The following is a 15,969-nucleotide window of genomic DNA, read 5'->3' as shown; positions in this document are numbered from 1 at the left end:
TAAATTTTTTCTTCTAAATTTTTTTTTAAATCATAAAAGGAGAATGAGAGTTGCTTCCTCTACGCGATGGCCTTATACTTACCAGGGCAGTGATATGTACATACTTACTATAATCTTACTTGCCATAATTAATTTTTTTAAATTTTTATTGTATTTTAATTTTCATAGTTCAGAATTAAAACAACATAGAATTTTATGCTTATACGAGTAGCATCACTAAAAACATACATGTGCACATACACAACAAGTGAAGCTAATAAGTAATACGATTTTATCAAGATAAACTTTTTTTTCAAAAAAAATCTCAAAAGGCTACATAGAAACGTGTTAAGAAATGTTAACAAACAGGTGAGGTAGTGAGATAAGTAATGATATTATAATGTGTGGTGTTAGTATATTTTTCTATATGTTGTAGGAATACTTGAACATAGATTTTAAATTTGCTATGTTATATAGGTTTGTAGTAATATTACAGTAGCTTATTTCATTCTTAAAATTACGAAAATTATGTTTTTATTTTTCTCAATTTTTCTCTTTTCTTATATATTAAAGAGATTTTACATTGAACAATGGACTTGAACTCAATTCAATAATATTATGAATGAATGATAAATGTGATTTCAACTGATATGGTAGCTTCTGTAACCAATAAATGAGACGATTTTTTTTTAAATCGAAAAGATAAAATATTTATATTCACAATGAGTATTTAAACAGTCATTATACACACTCATACATAATATATTAAGGTGTTAGTTGTTTTTGCATACTATTTCGCATTTAACACATGACGTATTTTATATGCCAATTTAGCAAAAATAAAGTATGCGTATATTAGTAAGAAGCGCCGTGCCGCCGCAATATATTGATCAATTTTCCATTTAAGTAATAAGATAATAAGTTTTTTTTGTTTTTTGGTGTTTCATTTGGATTGGTGTTATATGTAAGTCATTTTTTTATTTTTTTACCAAAAATGAATGCTTTTATAATATGACAGACTTGTATTTATTTAAAATAGCTTAGATAACTCGCTGGACAACTTTAAATATATTTGAATTAATTGAAATCGCTTAAAATGTCACATGGTAATAAATAAAAATATTTTATATAATTATTTTAAAAATGACATTTTAATTTGTTACTCGTATAAAATAAGCTGCACTCAAGAATATTTACATATACGTGTGTGTATGTGTGTATGGTAATAAATTTATAAAAATTTATTGTTGTTGAAAAAATTTTAATCTTATATGCCTATAAAATTTTCAAAAAATATATTTATTATGATTAAAAATTTTATAGTTAAATAAAGACTTGGAAATTGATTTGAATTAGTTAAGAAATTTGCAATCGCATAAATCTCTGGAAATAAATTTTAACATCAGAGTTAACATGTTATGGGGTAATCATGAGTTGAATTTGATAATATCGATTTGAGATATTCAAGTCTGCAAATGGCATTTTTTAATATTTGCAACAAAATTTTTGAGTTTTGGCTACAGAGTAAATGAAAGTAAATTCTAATATAATTTTAAGTCTACTTTTAGGCGCATTATAGGATTTTATTTGTAGTTAAAATATATAGAGAGAATTTTATATTTTAAAGAGCACACCAAATTTGTATTTTATTTTATTATTATTTTAATATGCCAATAATAATTTGTGCGGTGGTTGAAAATTTTACAAACTATGAAAAATTCTATTATACAATATGAATAAGTTTTTATTTAAAAACCAAAAAAATTTCTGGACTGTTAAGTGCAAATTTTTACATTCTAAATTCATGTAATTGATATTTCCTTAAAGATAAAAGATTTGAAGGCCATACAATTTTGAACAAAAAAAAATTTGTGCAAATCTTTTCATTCTTAAGTAAGTGGGTAACATTAAAACGTAGCATGTTTAATTTGTTTTATATTTGTTTCATGGGAAGGTCTGTATTTTGTTTTTGTTTAAATCATTGTTATTTTATGCACAAAAAAGCAACTGTTATATTTGAGCATTTAAATTCATACTTTTTATACACAAATTCCTAATTCTATTGTGTTTGTAGTGTTAAGAATTTTTCTCATTCTTTTATATTGTTAAAGCATAATTTTTCTTTCTTGTATGGTGTTAATGAACTATAAAAAAAATCTCCATAATTGCAGTGCTTGATTTAATGAATTTCCCTTAAAGTTTTTTGTTACAGAGTTAAAAAAATCTGATGTGGTCAGCACATAACCGACCGCATTGTGTATTGTCTAGTTAAATTAAAGTGTTACAGAATATTATAAAAATGTCTGTTAAATACTTTTTTCCAATTTTTAGGACATTAGTAAGCTTATAGTTAACATACTTAGAAAAATGTAAATTTGGTTCTTAGTAGAGTTTCGCTTTGTGCTACCCGAATTCCCTGAAATGCTCGCCAGTTAGTTTCGGTAACAACCAGAACTCAAATATCAAATTTCAAGAAATTCCATCAATTTGTTCTGTAGATATGGTAAAAAATGTAAAATCGGCCCGCAAATCAGTTCTCGAGCCCTGATCTTTCCAAAAAAGTTATATGTTCATTGCTTTAATATGAGGAATTCATATAGTAAATTTCAATGAAATCGATTGATTATTTCTCTTTATATACACAAAAGTGTATGTTTGGCCCGTAGTAAACGTCTAGTTGCCGATGCCTGATCTTTCCAAAAAATTTACATGTTCATTGTTTTAATACGAAAAATTCATATATTAAATTTCAATGAAATCGGTTGATTATTTCTCTTTATATACACAAAAATGTATATTTGGCCCGTAGTAAACGCCCAGTTGCTGATGCCTGATTTTTTCCAAAAGTTAGGAATTTTCGCGGACGGTCGAGCTGAGCTTATATATAAAATTTCAAGTAAATCGGTTGAATATTTTCTTCAAAATGTTCAAAAATGTAAAACAGGCCCGCTAAAAAGTGCAGTTCCCGAGGCCTGATATATACCAAAAGTTGATCGATCCGTGCCATGGTGGAAACAAACTTACATATAAAATTTCATCAAAATCGGTTCAGCCGAACTTGAGATACACGCGTGCACACACAGACCGACAGACCGACAGCCCGACAGACCGACAGCCCGACAGACCGACAGACCGACAGGTTGCTAAAAATAGTTTATTTACACTTCTCTACTATGGAGAAGTACGTTCCCACCGAAAACTCGATATGCAAAATTTGTTGCCATCACATAACCTACCTATTGTTTACACAATACGATCGGTAAAAATATAATGGCAATATAATAAATTTTATAAAAACAGTTTAATGCAAAAATATCATGAACTTTATTATAAAGGGTTGGCCAATTGTTATTTTCTTTCTTAAGGAGTTATAGAGGTAAAGAGAATGTAAGCTTAATACAACGATTACAATCTTGTTTGACAGAGTTATTCTTCTATTTCTAATCATAAATGCAATGCAACTTCTTCCAAATTACTGCTAGAAGAAAATAATGGTTGGCCCACCCTGTACATAAATAATACAAAAATTGTCAAAATTTTCTTGTTAGAGTTTTGTTTTTTCAATTTTAAAATGCAAAAATTTTTATATGTATGCATAATAATGGAACAAGCAACTTGGGCTTTTATGTAAAAACATAGTTTTTCTTATATTAAAAAGAATTCATAAATTACATGAATAAAAATGTCAGATATCTAATAAACTCAAATGTCATAATATACTGACATTTTTTCTGCATACATAATCTTTGATTCAAAGTATACTGCACATACATACATATGCACACATACAAAATAAAGTACCTTATATATGGCACATAAAGTAATAAAATTAAGTAGAATCATTGTGAATAACTCAGCTACTATTCATAAAATAAAAATGAAAAAAAAATCTACAGAAATATTTTTAGTTTTACTACACAAATTTAAAATAAAGAATTAGTAATAATACTAAAATATTGTTTATCTTTTCTTTTTATAGACTGACAGCCTGATTTACCCAAATTTGGATCTTTAAGCAAAAAATGATCTTATAATAAACTTTATTACTTTAATATTTGATTTACTGTCTGTCAACTGTGAAAGGATTATCATTAGTGTATTGGATAGAAAAACAACAAAAGTAAAATACTAGATTGTAAGTGAACAAAGTTTTGTACTTATAATAGAACATCTCATACACATTTCATATGGGTTTTAAATATTAATTTACAAATTAAGCTATTGGAAAACATGTTTACATGTTTGCTTAAAAATAATACCATTTGTAATGCGAATACATAATTAAACATCGCAAGATAGAGATTATGGTACATTAATTTGCGCGTAAAATTGTAATTATGAGAAGAACGAGTATTTTTAAAATCCGTTCGAACAGTCCGTTTAGTTATAATACAAACTCGTATCAGAATATTTCAATTTACATTAGCCAATGAGAAAATTTTGCAAACCATTCATATTTTATGAGGCCGCAAAACTTCTCTAAGAAAATAGAGATCATATAGGTGTAAAAAACTTGGATTGCTCTAATTCAAGACCATTATTCCAGCGTAACTGATGCAGTTACGCTGGTATTGAATATTCACAACAAATTCTACGTCACAATTAATACAATGTGTTGTGTAACCGGTTGTAAAAGTTCAACTATATTAGAAGTGCCTTTTAGAAGAAATGAATATTAAAATACGCATATAGAAATTGTCAATGTTTTTTTTTTTTTCTTTTTTTTTCATATAAATTGAAATTGAGACATTCTGTTACATTTTTTTACTATTTAAAAGCGTTTTGTTGCAAAAATAAAATTAACATTAATATTAATTAGATTTGATTTACCGTATTATGCTAAAGTGTGAAAATTTTTCGAATTTTCTAAATTTACATTAGTGTAAATTGCATTAATGAATTATGACGATCTAAGTGAGAAAATGTACAATTTTTATCTGTTTAATTTTAATTGATTCAGGCATCTATGAAGAATTTTTCCGTAAATAAAGTGAAAATATGAAGATTTTTGTTTTGATGGTTTGTTTTTTTTGCATGTATGAATAAAATTGAAAATGATTGAATTTGAATGTTTTTTAATTAAATTCTTTTGTGGTTTACCATAAATGTTTGTGATTTAGAAAAATTAAAAATGGAAAACGTCAACAGAAGTTTATAACAAAAAACACCTTTGTTTAAAAAAAAAATTTCCGGATTTATTTAACACATAAGTGACATAAGTGCTAGGCGAAGTTTATACAACGGTAGCTTTCTTGTTTACGGATATTTTTATTTTTTCCTTCAAATTTTTCGAATTACGTACAATTTTTAATACTTTTTTTTCTCTTTTAGATCCTATAAAATAAAAAGTTCTAATTAATAAAATATTCAAAATTTGTTAAGAAGAACTTTAATGAAGGGGGAAAGGGGCCGGGGGTGGACAATTTGATTATTCGATTATTTCAATTGTTTATATATGAAAGGTTTTTTAAAAAAAAAAATAAGGTATTCGAACCGGAATTAAAAGTTTTTTATTTCAAATTGATCGATTTTTGCTTACTATTTAGATGTATATGTATATATATATATTTAAATTGATTGATTGAAAAAAACTGTAAAATTTTTTATTTATTTCAATGTTTGTACTTGTACAAATTTCGTATTAATTAGATAATAAAAATTTAATTAAAGATTAATGAGTTTTTTTTTAGTAAGAACGTGCTTTCTTTGACAAAGAAAGCAATTTTTTTCTTTTTGTATCTTTAGACACGATTATTATGGAAAAAAATTTTATGGGACTTATATAGAAATAGGATTTCGCAATAACAATAATATTATTATATTACATAATATTTTGAATTTTGATTATCATATAGAATGACATAATATTTTATTAAAATTGGTTAAAAAATTTCACTTATTTGATTTCATATACATGTATGTAAATGTGTACGGTATGTAAAAGCGAAATAATAAAATTTAATTCGTTTTACGTGTAATATCGTAAGCAAAGTCAAGGCATATCTCTTTTTGTCCTCACAATCACTTGAATTATAATTCTTATACAAAAATATATTTTGTCGTTTTTAATTATACAAATCCTATTTACTATGGGGAATTATAAAATTATACACAAAAATGAAAAAATGAGTAAAAATAGAGTTGATCGAGTTATGGGACAAACTGTGACTTTAAGTTGCCGTATTATCATGTTAATTTATGCAAAATTTCTGTACTGCGTTTTCAATATTTTCTAAGATATACTAAGATATTTTCTAAGATCCAGAGTATTATTGAAGCTGTATGGCAGCTACCACAAGGAGTCAAGCGATTTCAATGATTTTTATCACACATAATAGCCGTCCTAATAATACACCGGTTTTCACGAAATGTCTATTATCATAGCTCCAATGCTCAAAAGTGCTCATCAGATCTTAACAATTTTTAATGAATGTAGGTGCCATTTTTCCATATTTTATTTTGCAAAACCTTAGTACTGTAGGTTAAAAACAGTTTTTAAAATATAGCCAAATTATTTTTCCAGTTGTACGGCAGCTACCCGAATTTAGTTCAATTAGTTTTTGAGTTATCGTTCGGACGGATGGACAGACAAGCAAACAAAGTTAATTTGTCTCAGAGTTCAACGGTGATCAAAAACATATACTTGAGTGTATATCTCAAACCATTATTTTTTTAGAAGAGGAAACTTAGTATACCGTTCGAACACACGTTCGTGCGTGTTTAGAAATTAATAAAATTTCAAAGTAAATTTTTAATATTTAACTTAGAACGATAAATAATAGTTTTACTTAAAGAAACAATGTTGTTATTATTTAATTTGGTTATTTGAGATTTTAATAAAATTACTTGCGCTCATTTCAACAAAACATGACACCCTCTTGGAAACTTCTCAGTAATAAATGAGAATATTTAAAATAGAATTTTGTTTTAAATGGAAATCCTATTTAATAGGAGCAAGACTTACCCTATAAATTCAAATATTGAAGATCTTACATTTATTTTTCACACGAAAATATTAAGCCATCTATCAGAATTGTAATGTAAAAGATTTATATACACTGATACTGTTATATTTAGAATTTTATGTGCGATTCTATGGAATTCGACTATGTATTGACTATCACATTTTAATATACTTTTTAACTAGCCTGATCCTGGTATAAATGTTTTTAGATTCAAATATTCTATACGCCTATATGTTTCATTTATAAAAATATGAAAATTTTCCATTATTCTTCCATTTAAATCATAAAATATTTCTTTTCTTATTACAATTTTCCTACTCTGTTAAATAAATTTTCATTAAATACAAATTGAAGTACTTTATTATATTACGGTGTACGTGCCCAATATCATTCTATATATTTCTTGTCTATTATACAAAATAAATTCCAAAATTTAAATACAAAAAAAAACCAAACTGAAAAACTATTGAAAACAAAATTGAAATTTTTTAAGTGCATATTTTCGTAAAGTGTCACAAAGGTTTGAGGAATTTTATGCAATTACATGAATATATGATTATATGTGAAAATTATTGCTAAATAATAATATACAATTTTACAAAACAAAAATAAAAATGTCAACAACCTTAAGTATTTACATATTGCATTTTAAAGAATTGTTGCAATACTATTGTCTGTATACTTTATGAAATATATGAATGTATGTATGTATATTTTCATAATTTGAACCTAAGTATTCATTATTATAATTTTTCTTTACTGTTAATTACATGTACATATTATATGTACCATATATGTACAAGGTGTTATTGCTTATATAATACGAGTATTCTTTTAATAGTTATGGGCTGTGCAAACGTTTGAGCAAATATCTTTCTATTGGAATCGCTTGAGGAGGCGTATTGTATCATATAATTTTTCTAAGTTAACGCGAGTTAAAGAGCGTTGTAAACAAAGAAAAATTAGACTAGAGTACGGCGATTCTTTCGAACCATGGGGCGTTATGCGGCTAGGTAGAGAATATTAGAATTCATCGATAGAATTATTGTCAGTTAACATCCGATTGCAATGTAGAATCTATTCTACACCTCTTGCCGTTTCCTTGCCCTAGTAAAAAAACAACTATGCCATCTTGCAAATATTCTACGGTATATAAGACCTTCTTTGTTTGATTCTTCTTTCAACATATTTGCCATCTATACTTTGGTTGGCAAATTATGGATTATGTGATTTTCTATTTTTTAACAAATATATTTATAATTTTTCAATGAAAATATGAATTGTCGCAAACATTCCAATTTCTATATTTGGTAATTATTATAAAGATTTTGATCGTGAGCTTTTGTGTTATTTTATTATCATATTACTCGAGTGATGCCTGTATTTCAATTCCTAATCTAATAATCTGTACACTTCATATATGTATTTCAAAAAGGCGTCTATGTAAGTACTCGTACCTGCATGAGGAAACATGTCATATTATTTATCTACGAGTATCATTACTATATTGTAGGTATGAAAAAAATTATCATAATGAAATTGAGATTTTTATAGCAGAAAATTATTACAGTGGGTCTTAATTATTTTACAACTTTAGTTCATTAGAAATGATAACAAAATCTAATAATTTCAAATTATTTCTCAATTTTTTGTTTTGTGTAATTAAAATTATAACATATTACGTCACAAATTAAAAAAAAAGTAAATAAAAAATTATAAAATCTAAAATCAAAATAAAAACTTTGCCGGCATTTCAGTAACGAAGTTATATAACATTTGTTTACGTTTTTTGAAATACCGTTACAAATTCCATATATCGTATATATAAGAAAATATAATATGTATGCTAATATGTATATATATGTATGTATGTGTCTATCAGTTTTTACTATAATGAGCAAGACTATCTATATGTTAACATGGATAACGAGTACTATCTATATGTTAACATGGATGTTAATTTACTAACATAATATTAAATGTTAAATCAATGAATCATATGATTTTGAAATTTTGTTTTTTCTTTTACTTTAACCAGTTTTCATAAATTTTTGTAAAGTTTACTCTCTTTGTGTATTTTATTTTATTATTTTTACCGTTTATTTATCATAAATTCATTAATAACAATTAATGGAATTAATAACGGGGAGATTCCGTGTATATGAGCTTTTCGCCAAAAGATTTCATATTTAATTGCACACACACACACATTAAATATGTACATTATTTTTAGCTATATGTATAGATAATTGATATATATATAATATGCGTGGTTGTATGCATGTGTACGAATTCATTTAGATGCCTATACATTTACTTATACATTATTTGAAAGATATTTTAATACTTATGCTAATATCCGCTGAAATTCTTAATGGTAAATATAAAATCTGAAGAATAAAAGATTAAAAAAAAAAATATCGCCATTAAATATTTAAAATGATTATGGAAATGGGAAACAAAAAATTTTTATTCTTTTATTTACCTATATCTAAAACTTAAAATCAAAAGAAACAAAAATTTCAAGTATCTCGTATAACAGAAATGAAAAATTTGAAAGGTCATATTATTGCAAACTTTAGGATATTTAATTAAAATAAATTAAAATTATTATGATAATTTTTTTTCATTTCTGAATTATAAAAAGTGAAAAAAATGCTATGAAAGTTGAATCTTCATTATTTTAATTTTCATTTTTAGGAAACGGTAGCCGTTATAATGACACTATAATTAATTTTTCAAAATATGAATACCGTCAAATTAAAATCATCTCCGTTGCCAATCCAATAATGGATGAATTATACTTAATACCTATGAAAGTACGCAAAATGAAAACGTATAACGTGTATGTGCATGTATGCGGACATTGGCGATATTTAATGCGAACAATGGCATTAAGTTAAGTATTTTATTTAAATTTTTCTAATGTCTGGCAATGCGAGCATAATATCGCATATAAAAGTGAAGAAAAAAATTGAAAAATATTTATTTTAAACGTATTTCCAATAAATTGAAAAAATTGTTGTAAATAAATACATTCTGTCCGTCTGTTTGTTATTTTTTCATTGCAATTTGTGGCAGCTTATTTTCCTAAAGTTGCTTTCTCAAACTTCAATATGCTATTTATTAGAGAACTAAAGACAAATTTCTTCCAATTGAAAAAAATATAATTATTTATTTTGACTCACTTAATTATCCGTCTAATGCAGCCACTACCGTCACTTCGACGCCTCTTTCAATTTTTCTTTTCATCCTAAAAGTATGCAATATCTACTAATTACTTAATACTTTTGGTATACCATTGAGAATAATTTAAGCAAAAGATACTTTAAAGATTATTAATTTGATAAAAAATTATTTTATTAATTATCACACATGTATAATAATAAAGGTAGTGATCTACATATACAGATAATGCTGTACATTTGATAAATTCATTATAATTTCGATAAATTTCATAATACCGACGACAAGAATTGAAAAATATCACACACGCATATTAAATAGCACATTATTGTTCGAAATGTTTTCAAATACCGTATTATACCAAAATATTTTCATGTACAAAAACAAGATTTATTAAGAAGATAACAAATTATTGTAAAATTTACGGTAAAATTGCAAATGCTTGATAATTTGACCATTTTTAATTTTTATTGAAAATGAATTCAATAAAATTTGAAAATTAAATTGATTTTAAAGTTTTAACTTAAATAGTTTTACTTTTTGTATACAAAAGTGTTGTTATTTTTATATAAATTGAAGAAGAACCATAATATAGGCAAAAATCCAATCGTATATACTGAAGAGTCCAAAATTGAAAAGACATTAGTTGTTAAATTAAGCCTTTGAAAACGTTACTTTAACCTGATCGTAAGCTTAGAGGCCTTTCTAGTGCGGGTTTTCAGGGAAATTCTATTGTATTGGATATTTTTCTTATGAACGCGTAAATGATATACCGTTGACTTATATTTTCAGCCATTTAGGCTTCTGATTCATACTAAATCTGATCGGTAATATCTGTTAACCATCCCATTGTGATTCGTAAATTTCTGCATTCGAGGGAAATAATCCACTTAAAACGAGTTTTTGAAGATATAATCAAAGAGATAATCAGTGTGCGAAGTCCAGTGAGTGAAAGAGATGGTTTTCTTTTCACACTCGGCCATTTTTATAAACTTTCATCTTAACATAGACACATTTATCAAGAATATTCTAAAGACACAAGGAGGCTTGCACCAACTCAAACGAAGTTCGGAGAAATCTACTCTTTTTCTAGTGATATACCGTCTTTTAAGCTAGTGTACATTATTTTTACTAAATATCTGTACTTTTACCGTAACAAATAATATCTACAAAATTATAATAAGAAAAATTAAGATTTTTTGAAGTTAGAATAATGATTCATATTCGTATAAGTATCATTATAATTTGAATTTTGTGTTAATTGGACTGTTAAAGAATAAAAAATATTGTGTGTATTTTGTGATTTTTCCTTACCGACATTTGCAATTTCTATGCTTCTAATTCTAACAAGTCGGTTTTTGTTTTTCGTATTTTTTTCTTTTTTTCCATTATACTTATGTAGTAAAATAATAAAAGAAACGTATATAAGATACTCTCTATATCCACTCGCAATGGATACGGTAGAATAACAAGGTTAAAGTTCTCGGTTCATAACAGATGATTGTGTTTTATTTTTAGTTTTAATTGTGTTTTGCGACCTCTTTTTTTTTCTGTTTTCTGTATTGTTTTTTTTTAACTTCTATGACTACTTTTGCTTTTCAAAAAAAATCATATGTTTCTCTTTTATTATGATTATTAAATTCACGTAGGATTTTGGATTTTTTTTTCATTTTTTAATTTTTTACTTTGATTTCAAATCGCAAAATATCAAAAGAAAAAATTAAAAATAGTAAGAAAGGCTATAAAAACATTTTGACGCCAGTTTTATATTATTGTATATTTTTAAATATTAAGTATTATGTACAAGTATGTGTAGATGTGTACAGGTATACTTTGTATTTAAATTAATAGTTTATCACATATATTATGTATAGTATTATTTAACACATATATTTTTTATTAATTAGATTTTCAAGAAATCCCGGAACTTGTTAAAATAAAAAACAAAAATTAAATGTTCTAACAAGATTTTGTTTTAATATTTTTCGGTTCTCTATATAATATTTTTCTCTAAATTTTGTTTATTTTTTTAGAATTAAAGTATAAATTTTAATATATTAGTGTGTAAATATTGTATTTTGAGTTTTAACAATCGTTCGTCTTTCAGATAAAATCGTGATATATTTTGACAGTAAGTTAATTTATTTACATGTTTTTTTTTTTTTCTTGCTCTTATTCTAAAAATTCTAAAAAATGATCTAAATTGTATATAAGAAGAGAAACAATCGGAAAATTTGATATTATTGACAGCTTAATTATGACATAATCTAATAATATTTGTAATAGAGTCATAAATTAGTTTGACACATCATTTTTTTTTAAAGTACACAAATAATTAATTAGATTTATAATGTACCTATCCATAGTATTATCAAAAAAATGTTATATTTTTATAAAATATTCTTTGTTTTAGGAACATGCATGTAATGATATAGATGAAGAGTTAAGAATAATAGCAAATTAATATAGAAATCATGAATTGTAATCAAATGGAATATTTTGAAAGGTTGAAGGTCTTTATGTTTTTGAAAATTACAATTTTAATTATTCTCATGTACAAAATTTTAATTAATAGTTAAATAATGCCTATATACTTGTTATATCGAATTGCACTTCACTTATTTGCAATTTTAATGATATTTTTTGATTTTGTATATATAAATATTGGTATATCTGCTAATCTATTACCAATTTGAATACAGTATAGATATTGTTACGTTAATTTCTGTAGTAAAATTACTATCAATCTGTTTTTATCTTAAAATTTTATTTCACATAAAATTAAGATATCAGGGCCGGTTATAGGTTATGATAAACGCTGTATTGTCTGGAGGAACAATTAACCTGTCAAACGATTTTAGAGAAAATATACTTTATATAAATAAATTGAAGTTTTTAATGAATCTCCGGAACACTATGTGGGTTAATATAGAAAGATAAATTTTGAAATGGGAGTTTTTATGACAGAAACGTAATATCTAAAATAAAAAGAGCCGCAGCACAGAAATATAATTTTTGGCTAAAATCTCAAACTCCTTTCATTTGTTCAACCTTTCAAATATAAGTGGTTTGTTATTTCTTTATTTCATTTCCGAAGAAGACAAAGGACTTCCACATCATTTCTCGATCGTATTCTATGCTTTGGGTCATTGTTTTGTTATAATTGTTCTCAACCAAGTTTGTCTGTCTCTAACTACTTTTTTCCTGCCTTGTATATAATCTTCCTGAGTACATTGGTGACTATACTTCCAATAATTGCAAAACTTATTGAGCTCGTTTTCATAATCTGCAATTTACTAAATGATTGATTTCTGCAGTATCTACAGTCATAATTCTCGTTTCTTACTAATTTTAACCTGAATATCAGGCATATTATTTTTAATCATTTATTTGTCAATATATAGCAAGTTTTAAGTCTAAATTATAAATGAAAATTATTTCTTTTTACGAAAAAGAAATCTTTTTGATTTTTAACATATATTAAAAGTGAATAAAAAAGAATTTTTAGAATTTGAACCCTTTGTATAAATTATTAAGGTTGGCAACAAAAATATCGAATTTTTTGCCTGTACCAACTAAATCACTTCGTCTTTTCAAATATGTATACATTATTTTTAACTTACAATTTTTCAGCTTTTAGCTACATTCAATACCGTTGGCAATAATTTACTCAAAATGTCAAATTTTTCTCACATTATTCTCATTAACTAATAAAAATTTATAATCCATTAAATATACATTTTATTGTCATATTTCATACAAAAAAATATTCAAAGATTCTTTTCTAAATCACACATAATATTAAAAATGTAACTTATATAGTCATAGATGACCTTTAATTAATAAGTAAATAAAAAGCAAAATACCCAAAAAAAATATTTATAACCTTCTTCATAGCTGAGAATTCACAATACTAGTTGTTATTAGGTATTATTCTTACTATAAATTTTATTTTTTTATTACCATATCGTAAGGTAACAGCAACCAATGTTTTCAAAATAGAACGAACAGAGCACAGCAGTAGCCATTTAATATTCTATACATACTAGAATTTCACAGATAATTTTGTTTTTTTCTTAGTTAATTTTAATATTTTTATTTATGAATTTTTTTAAAAAAGATTTTTGGTTATTTTGAAAAAATATGAAATTTTTCACAGAATTATTATATTACTAAAATATTATATTGTTATTATACTATTATTATCATATAATTAAGTATTTATTATATTACTCTAACACAATTTTGAATTAATTAGAAATCATTGAAACATCTGCAAAAATACTTAAATATTTTCATTATGGAAGGTCAGTATAATTATTATATTGCAAAATTAAGTATATTTATGTGCATGTATGTGTATGAAATTAAGTAAATTATTATAATTATTATATATTATTATATATATTTTTGTATTATATACAAAAATATATAAAAATACAGGAAGCGTTTAAATAAATTAAATTTTTCTTTTAGGTTAATTAATGTAATAATGAAAAATTTAAATTTTGAAAAGTACAATAATTACCTATTTTAAGTAATTAGAATTACTTTTTAATTTTATTTGACATCTGTCAAAAATTTATAATACATATTTCATTTTACTTTAATTCAAGTTCATTATCATAAAATTATAATGAAATTTGCGGTTTTATTAAAATAAAATTAATTTTAAAAAATTCGCTAAGAATTTTATTAGAAAGGCATATTTAAAATTTAAGGCAAAAAAAAAATCGCAATTAAAACTCGTTAACAAACAATTAAATTTCAATTAAGATATTATGTTCAACTTGTTTATTTTTTATTAAGAAGTAGGATATACAAGTAAGGGTATATATTGCCAAAAATTTTATACACATATGAACAATATCAAAATGTATTTGAATTAAAATGTCAAAATATCTTAATTTATTTATTTTTTTATATGTTATCAAATTTATTTGAAATTAGGTTAAAACATGTATATGTATATATATATATATATATATATGCTTTTAAATCGTAATTAAAATTTTGTTATAAAGAATGCGGAACTATAATATTCACTAAATTATTTTATATAAAAATTATTCTATGTATATAGAATACGAAATTAATCCAATTTTCTAATTATTATTCTTAAGGCTGATATTACATATAATGTATAATTAAAATTTTAGTTGTACTCATACATGATTTTGTGATAAATGAAAATAGATTAAAATACTATAATTAGAATTTAGAGGATTATATAACAGAAAATAAAGTTACTCATATATCTTGTATACTTAGATAATAAATAAGTACTTACATATACATTTTAAAATATAATCAAAATTTTAGATATACTTAATAATGATTTTGTCCTTTCATTTACGAATTAAAAAATAAACGTAAATTAAATAAACATAAGTGTCAGTTCCATCATAAAACAATATTGACAAAGGGTGCCAAATATTTGAGTAATTCAAGCAATTCATCAGTTGCCTAAATTAAGTTTGCTATTTAATAATAAACTGTTTTCTCTATCACAATAAAAGCAAGAAACCTACTTGACCAAACTAAAAGGATTTCCAACTATAATCCGTCCAAATATGAAGATGTATAAAGAAGAAATATGAAGTTCCGTATGTGTATAAGAAATTTTGAATGCTAATAATTGGATGGCTTTTTCGAAACAAGGAATATTTTCCAAAAAGTTCATCCAAAATTACCAAAGAAACAAAAAGGAAATGAGCGTGCATAAAATACAATTAATTTAAAGCAATTATGAATTCCGGCGTCTTATTTGTTTTAATTTTGAATATAAATATTAATTTTTATTATAAATTTACTTTAAACTTGTTTTTTTTTCTCTCAT

The sequence above is a fragment of the Condylostylus longicornis genome, unplaced genomic scaffold (assembly GCF_029603195.1).
Source record: "Condylostylus longicornis isolate FDR11 unplaced genomic scaffold, ASM2960319v2 ptg000044l, whole genome shotgun sequence".
Classification (NCBI taxonomy): domain Eukaryota; kingdom Metazoa; phylum Arthropoda; class Insecta; order Diptera; family Dolichopodidae; genus Condylostylus; species Condylostylus longicornis.
This window is presented reverse-complemented; position numbering follows the sequence as displayed.